Source organism: Polyergus mexicanus, unplaced genomic scaffold (genome assembly GCF_030449975.1).
Source record: "Polyergus mexicanus isolate NDT 795.1 unplaced genomic scaffold, iyPolMexi1.0 SCAF_5, whole genome shotgun sequence".
Lineage (NCBI taxonomy): Eukaryota > Metazoa > Arthropoda > Insecta > Hymenoptera > Formicidae > Polyergus > Polyergus mexicanus.
The window spans coordinates 1,527,922-1,544,804 of record NW_027223325.1 but is presented as its reverse complement, the minus strand read 5'-3'; the positions used below and the strand labels follow the sequence as shown (position 1 = coordinate 1,544,804).

Sequence of the window (16,883 nt, the reverse complement as noted above, 5' to 3'; positions counted from 1 at the left end):
GAGACCGGAAAGGACGGACGGAGCCTGGCGCTTTATAGGAGGAGAACGCGGTCACATCCGATTCCTACTCGTTTCGTCGTGTTTTTCCTTCTCGAGACATGTCCGCCACGAAAAAAAAAAAAAAAAAACTTTTCTCCAAATACGTTTAGCCAGCCAGAAGTCCTAAGACAATGAATCCCTGTGACTAAAGTAGTGCATCGCTTCCACGTATTCTTTATATACCATACATATATACTTTTTTTCAATAAAAAAGAATTTTGGAGATTGAAAATGTCTACAACATTAAAGATAAGTGCGCTGTATAGTATATTAATGCAAAAATTGAAATATATTACAAGAATCGTCGAACATAAAAAAATCTATTTATTTACTTGTTGAAAGAAAATACTCCGCTCTCTCTCTCTCTCTCTTCTTTGTCTTTCTCATGGTTTACTTTACAGAGTAAATTTGATTTCTTTCACAAGCAGTAATCCACTAGCACGACATAGTACAACTTTACAGAAGAAGATTCTCCGCTTTCAAAGTTCTTCAGAAAAATTTATGTTCCCTAAAGCCATCGAAATAAACATCTATTAGTCGAGTACTGCTTGCTGAGAGTCAAAAACCCATTGATCACTTTTGTATACGTAAACACCATGACTATGTTCAAGTGGTCCATATCTTTTAAGAGAAACATGAATATCTTAATAGATACACTCGTTCAAATCTGGTAAATTTTTTATCATCATTTTCACTATTTCATCAGATAAAGTGGCGATATTTTCTTCTGTCTATAAGTATAAATTTTATAAGTATAAAAATTGAACAATTGACATAATAAAGATAATAAAACAAGAGACTTTATAGTACATATAAGGATAATAGCTAAAAACAATAATATGTAAAACTAGCTTGTGTAAAAAGAGAAATTGAGCTAATAATTATATATATTAAAGGGAATATTCACACAGATTGATCATGTTAGTCAATAATCGCATATGATGATACATCGACAAAGAAGGGGCCGAAAGAAGAGAAAAGGATCTCGTGGTCCGTCTAAAGCAGTATTTCATAGATATAGCCGATGAAGCCTCCTTGTGGCCGGCAAATATAATAAACTTGGGGTCCATATATCCGCGCTTATGGTGGCGGATGGCAGACCCCAAGAAAAAGGAACGTCTCGTCGCGTGTCCGCACGGTGTAAGCACAGAAACGGGGGGGAGAATAACCCGGCTCTATTGTCATATTTTCTGATTTTCCGCCAATAAACCCCATTACTATTTATCAGGCTAATGCATCCTTATAACTCCCATTAACAACAATCTATACGCTCTAACGCATTAGCGGCCCGCCACCCGCACCACAACGCAGCCAAATTTATTATTAGACGTGGAAGAACCGTTACGCTTAATTGCATGTAGGTTTGTTCTCGAACTTTCGACGGGCGAAAGTCATACGGACCCTCCAGAGAAATTATGTCGATATTATAAGGCCGTGCTATCCTCTCCCGAGTTTCTACGAGAAAACAGAAAATATGGACCAACATACGAATTGAATATTTAGTACAAAGAATATTTATTATTTTAGAATCAACAGCTAGAACTGAAATAAATTATATACGTAATTAAATAATTTGTATGATAAAAAATTAGCGATCATAATTATATTAAATTAATACAATGCGCATATATAAAAACAATATAACAGATTATAGAGATAATTTCTGAATTCTGAAGTAAAATCATGTAATTTTCATTTTAATTTACGAGGATACGCAGAAGAAATATGTCATGCAAAAGAAGAGTTATATAAGTAATATTCATAAATCACTAGGTAAAATTATTCGATGTCCTAGACACAATTTGACAAATACACTATAGCATAACGTCCATTTCCATTACAATAAATGAAACAAGAATCATTGTAGTTCAAGAAACCACCCTTAGCTTCGAGCCGTATAATTAAATGTCAGGACCCAAATTTATCGTTTCGTAAGAGAAGACGCTAGCAGAGACTTTTGAAAATTACTGAGCTTACGGGTAACTCTAAAGTCCCACTTGTATCTGAGAGATCACCATTATGTAAGAACTTTTATTCCAATCATAATAATTATTAAAACATTAATAAATATTATTAGAAATGTAAAAATTTTCTTTTCCTAACTTTCCTTTATAATCAAAAGATTTAAAGAATTTCTTTCAAAGAATTTTAATTAATCTAATTTCTGCGTTTTTATTTAAAATATTGTCGCTATTAAAATACGTTTAATTCATTCGTTATTTCTCCATTCGTCACTCGATTATCGTGATTTATTCGTTCACGCAATTTCCATCGTTCGTCGTGAAAATTCGTTCGATGAGCGCAATATCGTCCGTTATTGGTAGGCACCTCTGGTTAACGCCGATGTCGGCGAGCGAACGGGAAACGAAAATGAGAGACGAGAAAAAGAGCAGCGTGAAAGAGGCGAGAGATAATTAACGAGAAGCGAGTACACAATATCTTTTCCCAAACGGCTCGACGCGAACTGCACACTTGTTGCTTATCTGCACTTCGGCGTAGACATGTCGGTAACGCGTTAGGATAATATGTTTAACACGGCAGATAGCTACTTATCAGTCGCTCTTGCTGTTTGTCTTGCACCATAAAGTTATAAAGTCCAGACGATGCGTTGTCACGGTGTTTTATAAATTACGATACTTCGTATCGTTTATAAGAGAAAAAAAAAAAAAGAAAAAAAAGGAACGCCCGTATAATCTGTACGCTGGTCGTCTTATCGGCGCGATAAATTCCGACGATAGCTCTATCGCACACCGTCCGACACACACTTTGATTTTATGCATAATTATTTAATCACGAGGAAAGATCAAATAATGTAGAATCATTTAACGCTGTGTATATGAGCAGCTGTATAAAATATTTCATAGGAATCTCTTCTTAACAAATCTTAACTTTATTATAATAACTTTTGTTTTATCAATTTCAGATCGATCTCTCTTAATTGAAATATTGATAATTTGAAATGTAACTAAGTTGAAAAATATTTCCTTGTCAATATATATATATATAAAAAAAAAAAAAATTCATCATTAAAATCAAATTCTTTAAAAATCAGGGCATCTTTCAAATCAAAGAAGATTGGAGCAACGTGCGTATTCATCTCTATCAATGGTCTTACTTCGACAGTGATTTTAGCGGAATAAGTAATTTCCCAGATTTTCGAGCATCCCCATTCCGGACGAGGCTAACTACCCTTTGTCTTCTCCGTTATAGAAGCGTACAACGAGTGGCCATTTTAACCCCTTTTCCTCGCGAGACATAAATAATGATCGTCGCTAATTTGGCTCCGGTGCAGCCCTTGGCCGGCGGCGAACGTAAACCGCACAATTATAATGCCGCCACATTAGAATTTATTCCCACGGCAGCCGGCAGAGCCTCTCCTCCGTAACCTTTTTCTAAAGCTTACGTACTTAATCCGGCTGAAATATTTTTTCCCGCGGCTTCGCCGTCGGATATCGGCCTCGCAGAGATTTTCGTCGGGACTTAAACCATTTAATTAAGTCAGGACAACCGGATGGTACGTCGTTCGCTACGGAGCGAGAAGAAAAAGGAATCGGACGGGAGTGAAGCGGAAATTATCTGAAGGAACATGTGTTATTTAAAAGTCTCCTCTCCTTGAATTTAATCGATTTCATGATCAATTCTAATAGTAATATCTTTTGGCACTATTTGTGAAAACTTGGCTTTCGCGCAAAAATAATTTGACTGTAATTTGAATAGTGTATTATTGTTTAAAAATTCTTACCTTTTTATTGAATGTGCAGTTCGCGCGATATGAATGCCCCAATATTCGACGTCATCTGAAACGAGTGAAACATTCCACGTCATCATTATTTCATCGCTACGCGTCGTTTGAATTGCAAAAGTGTACAAGCGAATTTCAATACGGCGGAAAATGTTTCTGAAAATCTAAATAGATACGCAGCTGATACAGCGATCTGCGTTATGTCGAAACTCGAAATTTCACGCGGCCGAATGCAATCCGAACTCACTTGGCGCGGAGCTTCGAATACACTCGCAAATGTACGCAAGTGTATGCAAACACCAGCGCGCGGCTTTTCCGCATTGTATTCGGGGAACAAGTAATTGAATGCCGTGCGAGAGAGAGATTTGCGATATTTCTAGTGTGTAATGCGCGGCAATACGCGCAACGTTAAATCAAATCCAATTCGAGCTCTCGCGCGCCGTACGGCGCGGCATGGAGTGGCACCTGACAAACTCATTGGTCTGACAAATTGAATCATTCGCCGTTCAATTGCTTCGTGCGGATATACACACGCGTGGAGAGGAACGCGCGGACGCGCGCGCAAGCGGGTGCGTGCGTGCGTGCGTGCGTGCGCGTTGCGTGGATGAGCGGGCGCGGGTACGGATGCGGGAGTATCTGGTGTCCGCTGTTTGTTGCCGCTCCACTGCATTGATGTGTCGAAACCACCCCTTCGTGGGCGAATACGGTTCTGAATTGACTCATCGATTCCGCAGCTTAAAATCGATCGTATTGTAACGAAAGAATGGGACGAGCCGTCGTTTGTTTTACAATTCACACTTTTTATCACAGTAAGTAATTGTCGATTATTATCATAGAGTCGCACCTGGCTCCGGGACAGATATTTAACTTAATTATAAAGAATACAACAGGCTTCTTATTTTATTAATGTTTTTATAATCTTATAAATGCATAGAATTTAGTCTTTCTTTTTTTTTTAATTTTTAATTTACGTTTATTTTCAATTTTTAAACATTGATATAAACTTATCTCGAAGAATGTTGCATTCGCTTTTTATACAAATACATAGATATTTTATTATGTACAATGCACTTTATCGTATCGCGTTCACAATATCACACGTGCGCGCCGCGGTGGATAATTAACCGCGCCATGCATTCGATACGCGCGACAGAAAATTCACAAAATATGTGATAATAGGCTCGCAAGTGCGTCGCGCACGCTCGACGATAATCGTCCCCGTCCCTTCGATCTTCGACGAGAAAGGAATCGCGACGCAACCGGCCATTCGGTCGCGGTGTAGCGTGAAATTCCAAATCAACCCATCCGATACGCGGAGAGAGAACGCGGCGAGGCGTCGGCCGTATGACGCGATCACACGGTGCGCGATGTGTGAAATGGGGCACGATCCCTCCCCTCCGGTAATTATATGTATCCTATCCCGGACGGTCGACTCCGGCTCGGTGCATCGGGTACGAGCAATGCATCGAGCACGAACGGTAGTGCATCGATGGTACGGTGTATCGGCGTGACACGACCGCCAGCTCTTGGACACGCATACAGCGATAGCGCGATTTCCGGATGCGCCGCGTGTGTGAGCGTCGTCCACCCATCGACTGCATCATCATATTCCCCCTTCCGCTTCCCCCCCCCCCCCCGCCACCTTTCTATCCCTATGGTCCCGCGCGTGTTACCCACTGTCCGGTATGGACCACTGATCCTTCGTTTCGGTTTCGGAGCATCATCGTCCGCGTCGCGATCGCCATCGATCGTTACGGTCGATTCTCGGCGCGAGCGCGGAGGTCGACGCGAATTTTTTTAGAGTAAAATTTGACGCGATCGCGCGAAAGGGTTTTCATTATCGCTATATCCGTCGATTGGGAGTCGTTTCGGAGATGTACGAGATGACGTTCGGTATATTTGTTCCTATGGTAACGTTCCGCTTGAATTTTTTATGTCTCCAATACATTTGACAGCATTTCGCAAACTATTTTATATACATATATCTATATATCAAAGAGAATATGAATACATTAAGGAACAATCTTGATAGGTACGATCTTGTTGATATGAATAAACTTGATACATAAAGTTGATAGTAATTATGAATGTTTCATTAGATTTTTATTGTTTTAAAATTTTTTAAAATAAAAAAGAAACCTTTTATATCTACGTGACTTGTCACGCAAGACATAATAATTAATACATACGTCCGTCTTACGTACATATTGGAGCATATTATTATATCGTTCACGGTACTCCCTATACATTGTGTTTATGACGGCTGTCCGAGATTGTAATCGGTGTATCGTTGAGCGGCATCAACGAAAATAGCGATGCAACTCCCGATATCGTATATCGGGTGGCGCGACGCGCGTAACGACAAGCGCGAATGCACGTAACATTGGCGGTGCACGTTGCACCGGATATCGCGTAGCCGGGCACACACGTGCGTTGGCGATGTTCCGAGGCGGAACGATTTCGCAGCATCGAATTGCGCGGCGCCGGCTGCGCATGCAATAGGCGCTTATTGCACAAATCACACGCATTATTGACTGCTATTGTACCTCTTGGACCGACGAGCCGTCGCATTGTCCGCGTATTGCATGCCCTTCCTCCGGACATTTGTCCGGAATAAACCGATAACTTCGCCTCGGAGATATTCGTAGTAACGTGAGTAGTTTGATGCAACGAATAGTTTAAGCTTCTTTTCTGATCTCGATCGAGATATATACATGTTGCAAAAAAAAAATGTGTTAAAAAAGCTACGATTAATCACGAGAAAAACTGATTGATCGTCCAGATGACTAGCTTATTATAGAATTTGCATCTGTTTTAAAAGGCAAGCCAAATCCCGAGATCCGGCCAACCGTTGTGTTAGTCGCGTAGAACAGAATCTTATACAAAGACGGCGCGACGAGCCGTTATAAATGTCAGATGGTAGCACTCGAGCGATCGGAGCAGCGCGAGAGACGTGTCATGCGAGTCGATCGTAAAGCCGGCAGGAGGTATCGTCCGAGTAAATAAATCTCCGTATATACCCGGAGCCACTTCTTCGAGAGAAAACACACGGTGGGAGGCAGTCTGGCTGACTTGCAAGTCGAACGTTAGGATCGACGGCGGCGTCGATGGATCGAGTGCCTTTTTAAGTGCTCTCGTCCCGGCTCCGGGATATCTTGGAGGGGTCGAACGGGAGCCGAAGGTGCCCGCAGGTCGGGCCCTCCCGAACGGATTTAAGCAGGAAAAGACGCGGCTGAGACACTTCACGCGGTCGCAAACAGACGCGAGGCGCGCTGGCGCCAGTCCTGGGAAATCGAAGGTCCTGAAACGACTTCTGTGAGGCCATGGGGGGACGAGAATCTTTACTCATAGGGTGACCACCCTGTACGCGTGTATACACTACGCGTCTTCCATGATACAGATGTTCCCGTATGTCGAGGATTTTTCCGTAACCGCAACGGAAGTTTTCTCGTAATGTCGGGCTACCTTACATCTGTTTAGACTCGTTGACAAGTTTTTTATAAAAAAGGTTTATATCGCGGCGTATATGTACTTTTTTACGCTGCACGCATATAGAGAAATAGCTTGAGAGTTCCATCTTTCATTCGTAAATTAAACATACTCTTACTTAAGCAGAAAACTTTAAATTTATGATATACAAAAAAGATAAAAGTGTACAATTTTTTGGCATTGATTTCTCCAAAAATAATATTTTTATATCTTACTGGAGAAAATAATAATGCTGAATTATTAATATATGTTACGAGAGTAAGGCATCTTATTGTCATTTAAATATGACGATACCTTTTATTTAGTTTTTCTTTTTCTCGCGGTTGCCTTCTATATAATCTCAACAAGAATCTGTTCCATCGTGATGAAGCGCAATACTAGGCAGTAACGGGTTAAACAAACACCGCGTAATTTCAGGAACGTTTCCTAACGACGTTGCATCTGGTGTACGCGATCTTGTGTAAACAGACCAGATCGAGACGAGCCACTCGAAACGTTCGCGAAGGGTTGCTAGTTTTCTTAAGTCAACCAATGAAGGCTCCCGTGCTCGTTTGAGTCAGGTTAGGGTACTACTCGACATTGATTTATCCCAACTCGTAATCTCAACATGTTTCTTCAAAACCCAACATCAGTAACGTCGTATCTGATATTATCGTCCTATTTCTTTTCACTGAAATTATGCTTTAGAAATGATAAGAAAAGAATTATTTCTAGAACGTAATTTCTAAGACATCTCTGCGGCAATTAAAATCACACATCGCTAAAGTCAATAATTCGCGAAAACAGCTGATCGGGCGCGACCCACGCGTTCCAACGTCGACGAGAGCGGTTGCCGTAGGGTCGCGGCAATTTTTGACCACCACCGTCGTAAAACTGCCGCGACTTCCGCATGCACATTCTTGGAGCAGGGGACGGATGGGGAGGTACGCGACCGGCTCGATTCGCACTAAACTGTATCCTGTAATTCGGCTGGGTTAGTGCTCGCGACACGGCAGGAAAAAATTCCAGGTCGCGCTAATAAACTAAATACGGCATCGGAAATGACCGCGGGTGTATTATTTATACTCGCGGGCTTTCTATGGTGTCGACGGCGGCTTTAATGCGCACCAGCGTGCGCTCTATCGTAGTTTATACAACGCAATAACGTTATTAGGTGGCTGGCATCCGGTATAAATTTCACCATCGCCATCGCCATCACCACCACCGTCACCGTCACACGACTATACCGACCACCGTCGACACGAACACACTCTAGGTGTGCTCCCCCTCTGTCCCTCCCCTATCGCAAACCATCGTCGCCGCTCTTCCGCCACTCTTCTCCTCTTCATTGTTGTTGCGCTTTTCCCGCCACCGCAGCCGCCGATGCGACGCGATGCGATGTATCCGTGCACTCTCCTGTCGCATGGCGTTAAAGCATGACGTCCTTATGGGCTCGAAACTTTGTCGTCGATGATTACATGAACCGTCGACTGTATTAATTACGGAACAGCTGTGTGCGCGCTCGAGGTTTTTGGCGCCGCTGTATACGTGTGTTTAGCGTTGAATAAAACTAAACTGCGGTATGCGTGCGACGATAATCCAGGCGACAGAATTGCTTCGCGTAAAACGGGCGTGTTTATGATACCACTGCATTTCGAACGGTGTCGCTATGAGTGATGTTTACGAATTTTTATACGTTAAACTGATTTCCGAATATATGAAATGTAAACTTTCTTTGTTACGTTGAGGATAATAAATGACGATGTAAAAATAATAATTTTCAGCATTAATGTCCTCCGGCGAAAAGCTTGAATATATTTTTCGTCGACCCAACGCAGACCCGATAACACCATTGGCAGACCGGTATAAATATCGCTCGAAATGTTATTATTAACGTTTGCGACACCAATGCATCCGTCCTCATTTCTCTCTTTCACCGTGCGCATCGGTGCGATCCGTATTCCCCGATTGCAATTGCAATATGTTAAAGCGTGTTTTTATGATTTCAAAAATTTGTCGTTGGAGACTACATAACCCGTTAGCCGTATTAATTATAGAGCAGGTGCGTCACGTTTTGAAATGCACATCGAAATTATTTCATGCGCATTTCACGAGCGTTATGCGCGTAGCGCGTCGGCGAATTTTTGAGTACTTAACTCAATTATCCGATTAATTCAATCACGCGGCATGAATTCCGCGCGGGAAGGAGCTCGTATTTTTCCAGAAGCGTATACGAACGTGTTTCGAACGCTCGTTCTACTACTATTTCTTTTTCTTTTCTTCTTTTTATTTACGAACGCGATTATCGCGTACTTGAAATCAGGTATTCTCTTATTAGTTGCCGCATACGCGACAAACAACGATTTGCCAAATTGCGACATACGTTTTCTGCGAAACGTTACAACAGAAATTATTTTATGCCGTTAGTACATGCGTCACAACGCGTTCATTGTTGTAGTTAGCAAGTTAACAAACGACGATAATGTATCAATCCGCTTTACAGTACCAGTACTCCAAGCCTGAATGAAACAGATACCTATGAAAGAAAATAAAACGGCGATAATGATTCACGATATTATAATAATTGCCTTTTTTTTTTTTTAGAATGTTGAAAGAAAAAAGTACATGTACTGAAATAATTATAAATTCCAATTATGCAACATTTGAATTTCGAACAATCTGCAAAAATTCAATAATTAAGTAATAGATGAAACAATATCTTATTTGATCGAAATAACTGCTAGTATTTAGCCAGCAAAAGCCACGCGCAAACGCATGGTAACGTCGTGTCCGACCCTTGCAGGAAATTATTGATAATCGCATCAATATCCGCACGATTGTCAGGCACAGCGTACCAATAATTTATGCACGATTGGACGTGAGTATCGAGATACGACGCAAGCAACCTGCAACACATGTCCGCTCGATTAATAACACAACAGCCGGTGCTATCGATGCCTCGTTAATTCATCGAAAAGCGTGTACGTATCGCTCGTTGGCTTGGCAGTCTCCTCTCATGTGATTCTCCTTTTTCATACGGACAACAAATGGTTATGATAAACTCCATCTTTTACGTGTACCTTGTCGATCTCGATAGAGAGAAAGGCATTACAATGGCATTGTATATATTGTATAATATCAAAGATCTTCATTCGATGCGAAACAGCGTACATCGCCCGAAGAAGATAATTCCTTACGTAAGATGCGTTAAGAACGATATTATGTAGAATTATTTACAAAGTGAATAGACAAGAAAAATCTTATCCCGTATGAAAATGAATAACTTTCAAAGTAAAATTTGTCTGAAATGATGTGGAGGCGTGGAAGATGTAATTATGACAAGTGATACTTCATTTTTTCTTTAAGCGAGTCGGTGCGCTTACTCGCCAGTGAATTTTTCCTAGCTTCTAATTACATTCAAATTTATGAGCTCGATACAATGCAGAATTGTAGAGTCATGAAAACGTATCCGTCTGAAGTGAGCGTGTGGAAGGGAGAAAAAGAAGAATGTTATTAACGCAGGATAATCACTAATTACGTATCTAGAATTTTAAAGTACATGTAATAACGTATCATACAAGTATCACAGTAGGGCGTTTCAGAATTCTCAGGTCTTTTATCCTCCTTTTTACGAAAATTTTGCGTGTTGAATATTTGTTTTTGACGCCGCGCGTCTATCGGAATACACGAATCATCCTGCTGTCATCGACAGGGACGCGGCTTAAGGACCTCGAACGACAACGAGACTCACGTTGGATGCATCGGGGATGTTGTCGCGGCGTGATCGCGCGCAAAACGCGTGGCCCGCTCACGCGCCCGGGGATAAATCAAAAGTATGAAATGCGTCCGGCAGAATTTCGGTATATTTATGGCGGGGGGCAATTCAATGATACACATTCCCGGTCGCGCGTAATAGTCAATATTTCCATCAGAAGCACACCTACAACTCACGCCTACGCTGACAAACCGTGTGCAGCCAGCGGTGCTTTATGTGAGTTCAGGGCGCATTTGACAGCGCGATGCGCCGAGCCAGTTGTTGCCATTTATTCGCGCATTACATTACTCTGTTACCGAGTCGAGTGTCACCAGCTAATTTGCATTATAAGTGCCGCTGATGTTATCATCGCTTCGCTTATACGTTATGGCGCCGCTGACGGATCGTCAACGGCGCGGCCGTGCGATCGTTCATGTATATGTTAGCGCGTATGATGCTGCCGCTGCTACGCGCAACTGCATCCCGCGGTGCATTCCTCTCCTTCTCCCGTCCCCCTCCCTACCGTTCGCTCGACCGACCCGATGATCATAGCGGGAGCGAGCTGGCCAGCGATAATCGCGTCCGATTCGCGCTTATCGAGCTGTTGACGACCGTTCGCAACGTTACGCATTGCAGGCTCGTGTGAAAATAATTATTGCATTTTAATTATGACAACGCCCAAGAGAGAATTGCATCGACCAATGGTCAGGCTTAAGCAATTAATTAGAGTCGAATATTAATAGACAACTCTCTCGTGTTTAGACGCGAAATCCAAATGGTACGATGATTAATGATGACGCGTTAGCAGGAAATGAAACTCTTCGTCAGCTCTATGAGCTAACATTTCTCAAATTAGCATTATGTCAGTTGACGTGTTTAGTGCGCGTTATATCTGTCTACTATAGAATGGAAAAATACTACGAAAGGTACGATCCAATTTTATATGAATTAGACATTCCTTTTCTAATTACGCTAATTAATCACATCTTTAATAATCCTTCTTTACCAAGCTTAGAAAAGAATATTAATCAGATTTAATCTCAATGCTCGTACAATGCTTATATTTCAGTCAACGTGTTCGCGGAACACGAGGAAAAATTAATTAAGCGTCACTCTCCTCAGGAAAATCCGGCCGCGCTCTTTCTCCACTCGGAATAACGTCGCGCGCGCGCGCGCGTGCGAGTTATATCTTTGAAAATATTTTCAAAATCGCGTCACTAGACGGCGTCATTAGACGACAACCAGTAGTAATTACTACTAAATAATTTCGTCGCACAAGAGCCATCCAGCCGTCTACTGGCAGATGTAAATTTTCTCCGCCCAGTCGTGTGTACCTGCTGTATGAATTCCGCACGAGTGTCCGAATGTCCTCCGAGCTTCCTCGTGGACGTGTGTCGAGCGGCTGAAGTGCAGATTGAAGTGAAATATGAAAATACGAGCGAAACGAAGCCGGACACTCAGACCCTTTTGTATCGAGCACGTCGTGTTTGTAACGAGGTGCGTAAGATGAAAAAATATAGGTAATGAGCGCGAACGCGAGCGAGCCTCCTTCCCCTTTTGCTGGCGCGTTTCACAAAAATTGTTTTTCCCGAATCGTGGAAAAAGAATCGCGAACGGAGAGCATAATCGGAGAAAAATACGGGAGCGAGACGAAGAGAAGAAAAATCGGTGTATAATAGCCTCTAGCGTTCGATATTATTTTGGGCGAACACTCGGTAAATTAATTTTTAATTAACTCCTTTCATCGCGAATCGTGCCTGGAATTTATTAAACGCCAAAGATTCAAGTTTTTCTTCCAGAAAAAAATATTCACTCTTTATTCGTAAACAGTTTTGTATATTGTCCTGAAAGAATTATCCTGAAAGTTTACTTACGTTGTTATTTAAATTAAAATTTTTAAGTTAACGAACCATTATATATTGTATTTTTCAATTTGCTCGTGTCAACAGACGCGAGACGACGCCAGTGAGCACATATCCGAGTATACATATGCGAATCGACGTTTTAAAATATAATTACCTTATCTGCAACCTCCTCGTACAAATGATACCCGCGACGCATCACACGCGCCCGCTTTTCGTATATGTACGCGAGCGTATACGGCATAACGCACACGTCGCCGTACAATTATTATGTGCATTCGCTGCACCTACAATGCAAGCGGGAATCCATTTCGGAGTGGCAATTCGCGCGATACATTATCCAGTCAGCGTCGGCTATACGATTCGTCGTTTCAGCCGCCGTAATAACGCCGACATTTCAACCCTCGCTTCGCCCTCTCCTGTAAGGGGGTGGCCAGGGTGACCGAAGCGGAGGTGGTTTCGCGGTGTCAGCGACAATATTTTCCTTCGACACGAGGGTACACGTCATACACCGATACTTTTTCTCCCGGTTCTCTCTTTCTCTCTCTCTCTCTCTCCTTTACTCTCTTTTTCTCTCGTCGACGCGACGCGACGGGTGAAATAACTCATTTCGAGAATGCGTGCCAGCTAGTGAGGCTGTCGATAGCAGCCACGTCTGGGATACATGACAACGTGTAAACAACGTGGCAGACGGCCCTGTCAGACTCGCGTTGTATTTCGAGAGCAGAATGGATGGGAGAATCGTTAACCAGTCGGTCGGTTGATCATACCCGCGTGATTTCACGAACACATCGTGTATCTTGCTTCACGAACGAAAAGAAATCTGTCCATATTATTAAATAATATTTTGATTGTTATCAATAGCGTCGCGGATTGATGGAAATTCTTGTTTAGATTACGTTGTAGATTTTAATCCCTCTGACATACTAACGATCAATAGTCTTCTCGGAACACGCGACAATAATTATGCGAGAAAGAATGCCAAATTGCAGCGACGATAAATCACGAGAGTCTGTCTTCTCTCTCCAGAGAGTTCTGTGAAAATCTATTATTCCTCGTACGATAATCTTAATGAGGCAAAAAGCACTCTCGGAGTCATCGGCACAGCTGCATCTGGACTGTCGGCGGCGCGGCGCGATGGCTTATTGAATTAGACGGGAACGAATGAAGAAGAGCTGCTGTATCCGCCATGTGCGGCATTCGAAGAGTGCATTGCGCTTTGCGAAAAAGTGCAACGTAGTTATTCGTAGATGCGATACTTTACGCGAAATCGCGGTGTCCCCGCTTTACGTCGACTTGAAGATTTTGCGCTTCAATGTGTGTATAATAAACTCCCTTCAGGAATCTATCACAGTCAATGGATGTGATAGATTCCTGAAGGGAGCGTGCGTATGTATTACTCCTTTGGATTATTGTCATAATTAAATTGTATGCTTTTATATAATAAAACGACAAAGTATATGGAAATTTTTAAGACAATAAATATAGTGATGGAAAAGGACTATTTTTATGATAAAAATACTATATAAAGATAAAATGATTTGTTAAATATCTATCGTATCGATAATACGCGATACGGTATTATCGATACATTTTGGCGCGAGAAAAATTCTCAGTCGCAGAATCTGTTTGACTAATTAGCGTGTCTCTTCTCCCGCGCGTCCCTCCAGATCGTGCCCGTCTCCGATTGTCGGCGAAGAGGCGGCATGTACGTCTCGCTCTCGCGAGCCACTCGCATCAATTTAAGTTTTTCTTCCACGTGCACGAAAAAAGGGTGCATGATCTTACGATTGTGTGCGCTCACAAAGCGCCGACGTGCCGCTGAAAACGTTCCGTCGACTTTCTTTTGCCGCGCGTTATTTCTCCCTCTCTCTCTCTCTCTCTCTCTCTCTCTCTCTCTCTCTACCTCTCTTGTACATATGTATCTCTCCGTTCTTCTTGATTCCCCTTATAACTCCTTTCTCTCCTACTTGATTTCATCCCACCATCCTACGTCGCTCCCTTTCGCTCCCTTTAACTTCATTCGTTCCTTCTTTCTCCATGACGTTTGATGTTTCGCGTTTGTGCCGGTCATTCGGCGCAAGAAGCGCATTATAGACCGTAAATGTTGGAGCCAGATGCTGAATTCGTCATCGGCCCGTAGCTCTTGGGCCCCTTGGGAATCAAAATGTGGCGGATTACGTTCCCTTCTTTCGTTAATCGTATACCCGCGAGTAATATGCGACGCGAGTCACTAATTTTTCACTCATTCATTACGCTATTGAACGTGACTCGGCTTAAAATATTTTATCTTGATATAGCAAAGTCATATATTTTATCGTTTGATTATCTAATTTTATTAAATCAATAAATATATGCATTACTTGCTTTGGTGCAATAATACTTAGATCAAAATTATAAATAAAATGTAAAAAAAAGAAAAGAAAGAAAAAAATATATCTTGAAATAGAAAAAAATAGCAAACACAAGCGAGAGTTAGAAAAGATGTTAGAAAAAATACAATAGAAACTGTGAAATAATTCGAAAAATCTAGGATCTTTTTTATCAACAAACATACTTTTATAGTATGGCGACCTACTCCAAGGTAATCCAAGGAACAAGGCGAGATGGTCTCGTGAATATTCAAGGAGCAGCGCGCTTGAAATGAGACGCGGACGCTACGTCTGGTCGTAACAGTGCACCAATGCGCAAATAATGACACGACGAAGGAATAAAGGCCGTCTTTACCCGTCTTTCCTGCAGCCGTCGAGAGCCAACATCGGGAAGACTTAATTACTCGGCCCTTTCCACACACGCGATCTTACTCATCAGTCCGGAAACCTCAGGTACTGGGTGGCCGTGAAACAGAGCGAGAAATAGCGAATATTTCTATACGATACATAATGATACATAATGTAACGAGACTAGAATTTTTCTTTTTTAGCATTCCTTCTTTTTGCTATCGTTAGCATTCGTTATATGCGTTGTGATTATATCGACAAAATAATTGAATCGAGAAATATATTGATATACGTATAATCAAGAAAAATTAAAAATCGGCATATAAATATGTATGAGAGAAAGAAAAGGTTAGATTAAAGACAGATATTTAAAACACACAATTGTAAAACTCTCATATTGCAATATGACGTTTGTCAAGATAAATCAATTTCTCTGCAATCTTTCAGTATTTCTGATCGAAAATCTTCGATTCGATCCACCCGTTAGAATAGAAGACCCGATCTCAGAGAGCACGAGTAATTCTGTAAGTCTGCGGACGACGTAACGCGCCACGGTAAACTAAAAACGCACCGATCCGTACGGCGGTTTCCATGTGGGCCGTATGATTGCGCTTTATTATCGCGGAATTTCAGGTCAATTGTTAAATTGATCGGCAATTTTCATTCCAGGAATTGAAATCTTTATCTCCGCCAGCGTACGACATCGCCGAGGTCGATGTTCGTGCACATGGACAATATTCGAGCGAGAGGGAAAGATAATCGTTGCGGGAGAGGGAGGGGGAGGGGGAAAGGAAGTGGTAAACGAAAAGAGAGAAATAGAGGACATACGGCGTAAGATCCGCACAAGCTCGTTAAAACGGATAATTATCGATGTCCGTCCTTTTATTGCAGTCGCCTGTCGATCGAGGGTCCCGAGGCAAAAAGGCGATCGTTGCGTGCGTCTTTGAGCTCGATTGTCGGATTTCTGCGATACAATGGTCGATAATGTAGCAATTATCTACCCCAACAAAATTTAATGCTACTTTCCATTAAACGCACAAAATATGATGTATTTATTAATTTAATTAGTAACAATTAATATCTTTCTAGAGTATATATTATACTATATTGTAATTGTTATTGTTAATGATTTTGTTCTTTCATAAATAACGTTTTCAATTTTATTCATAATTAGCCTTTGACCGAAATCTGTAAGATAAGTAACGCGGAAACAGAATATATACTTTTGCTAAATATTTAATAAACCGCGATAGGAAATGTTTCCGCTTTTGCATCGACGATTAACAGAAATGACGATG

The 16,883-nt window shown here is 41.7% G+C and overlaps 1 protein-coding gene across 1 annotated transcript in view; it reads right to left on the bottom strand.

The window, feature by feature from the left end:
- The window catches only part of LOC138933532 (protein odd-skipped-related 2), a 329,776-nt gene that overhangs the window by 73,776 nt on the left and 239,117 nt on the right, over nt 1-16,883 (bottom strand). The window contains exon 3 of the transcript XR_011446978.1: nt 3,782-3,836. The gene's annotated coding sequence lies outside the window, so the exon portion shown is untranslated. The remainder of the gene's footprint in view (nt 1-3,781; nt 3,837-16,883) is intronic.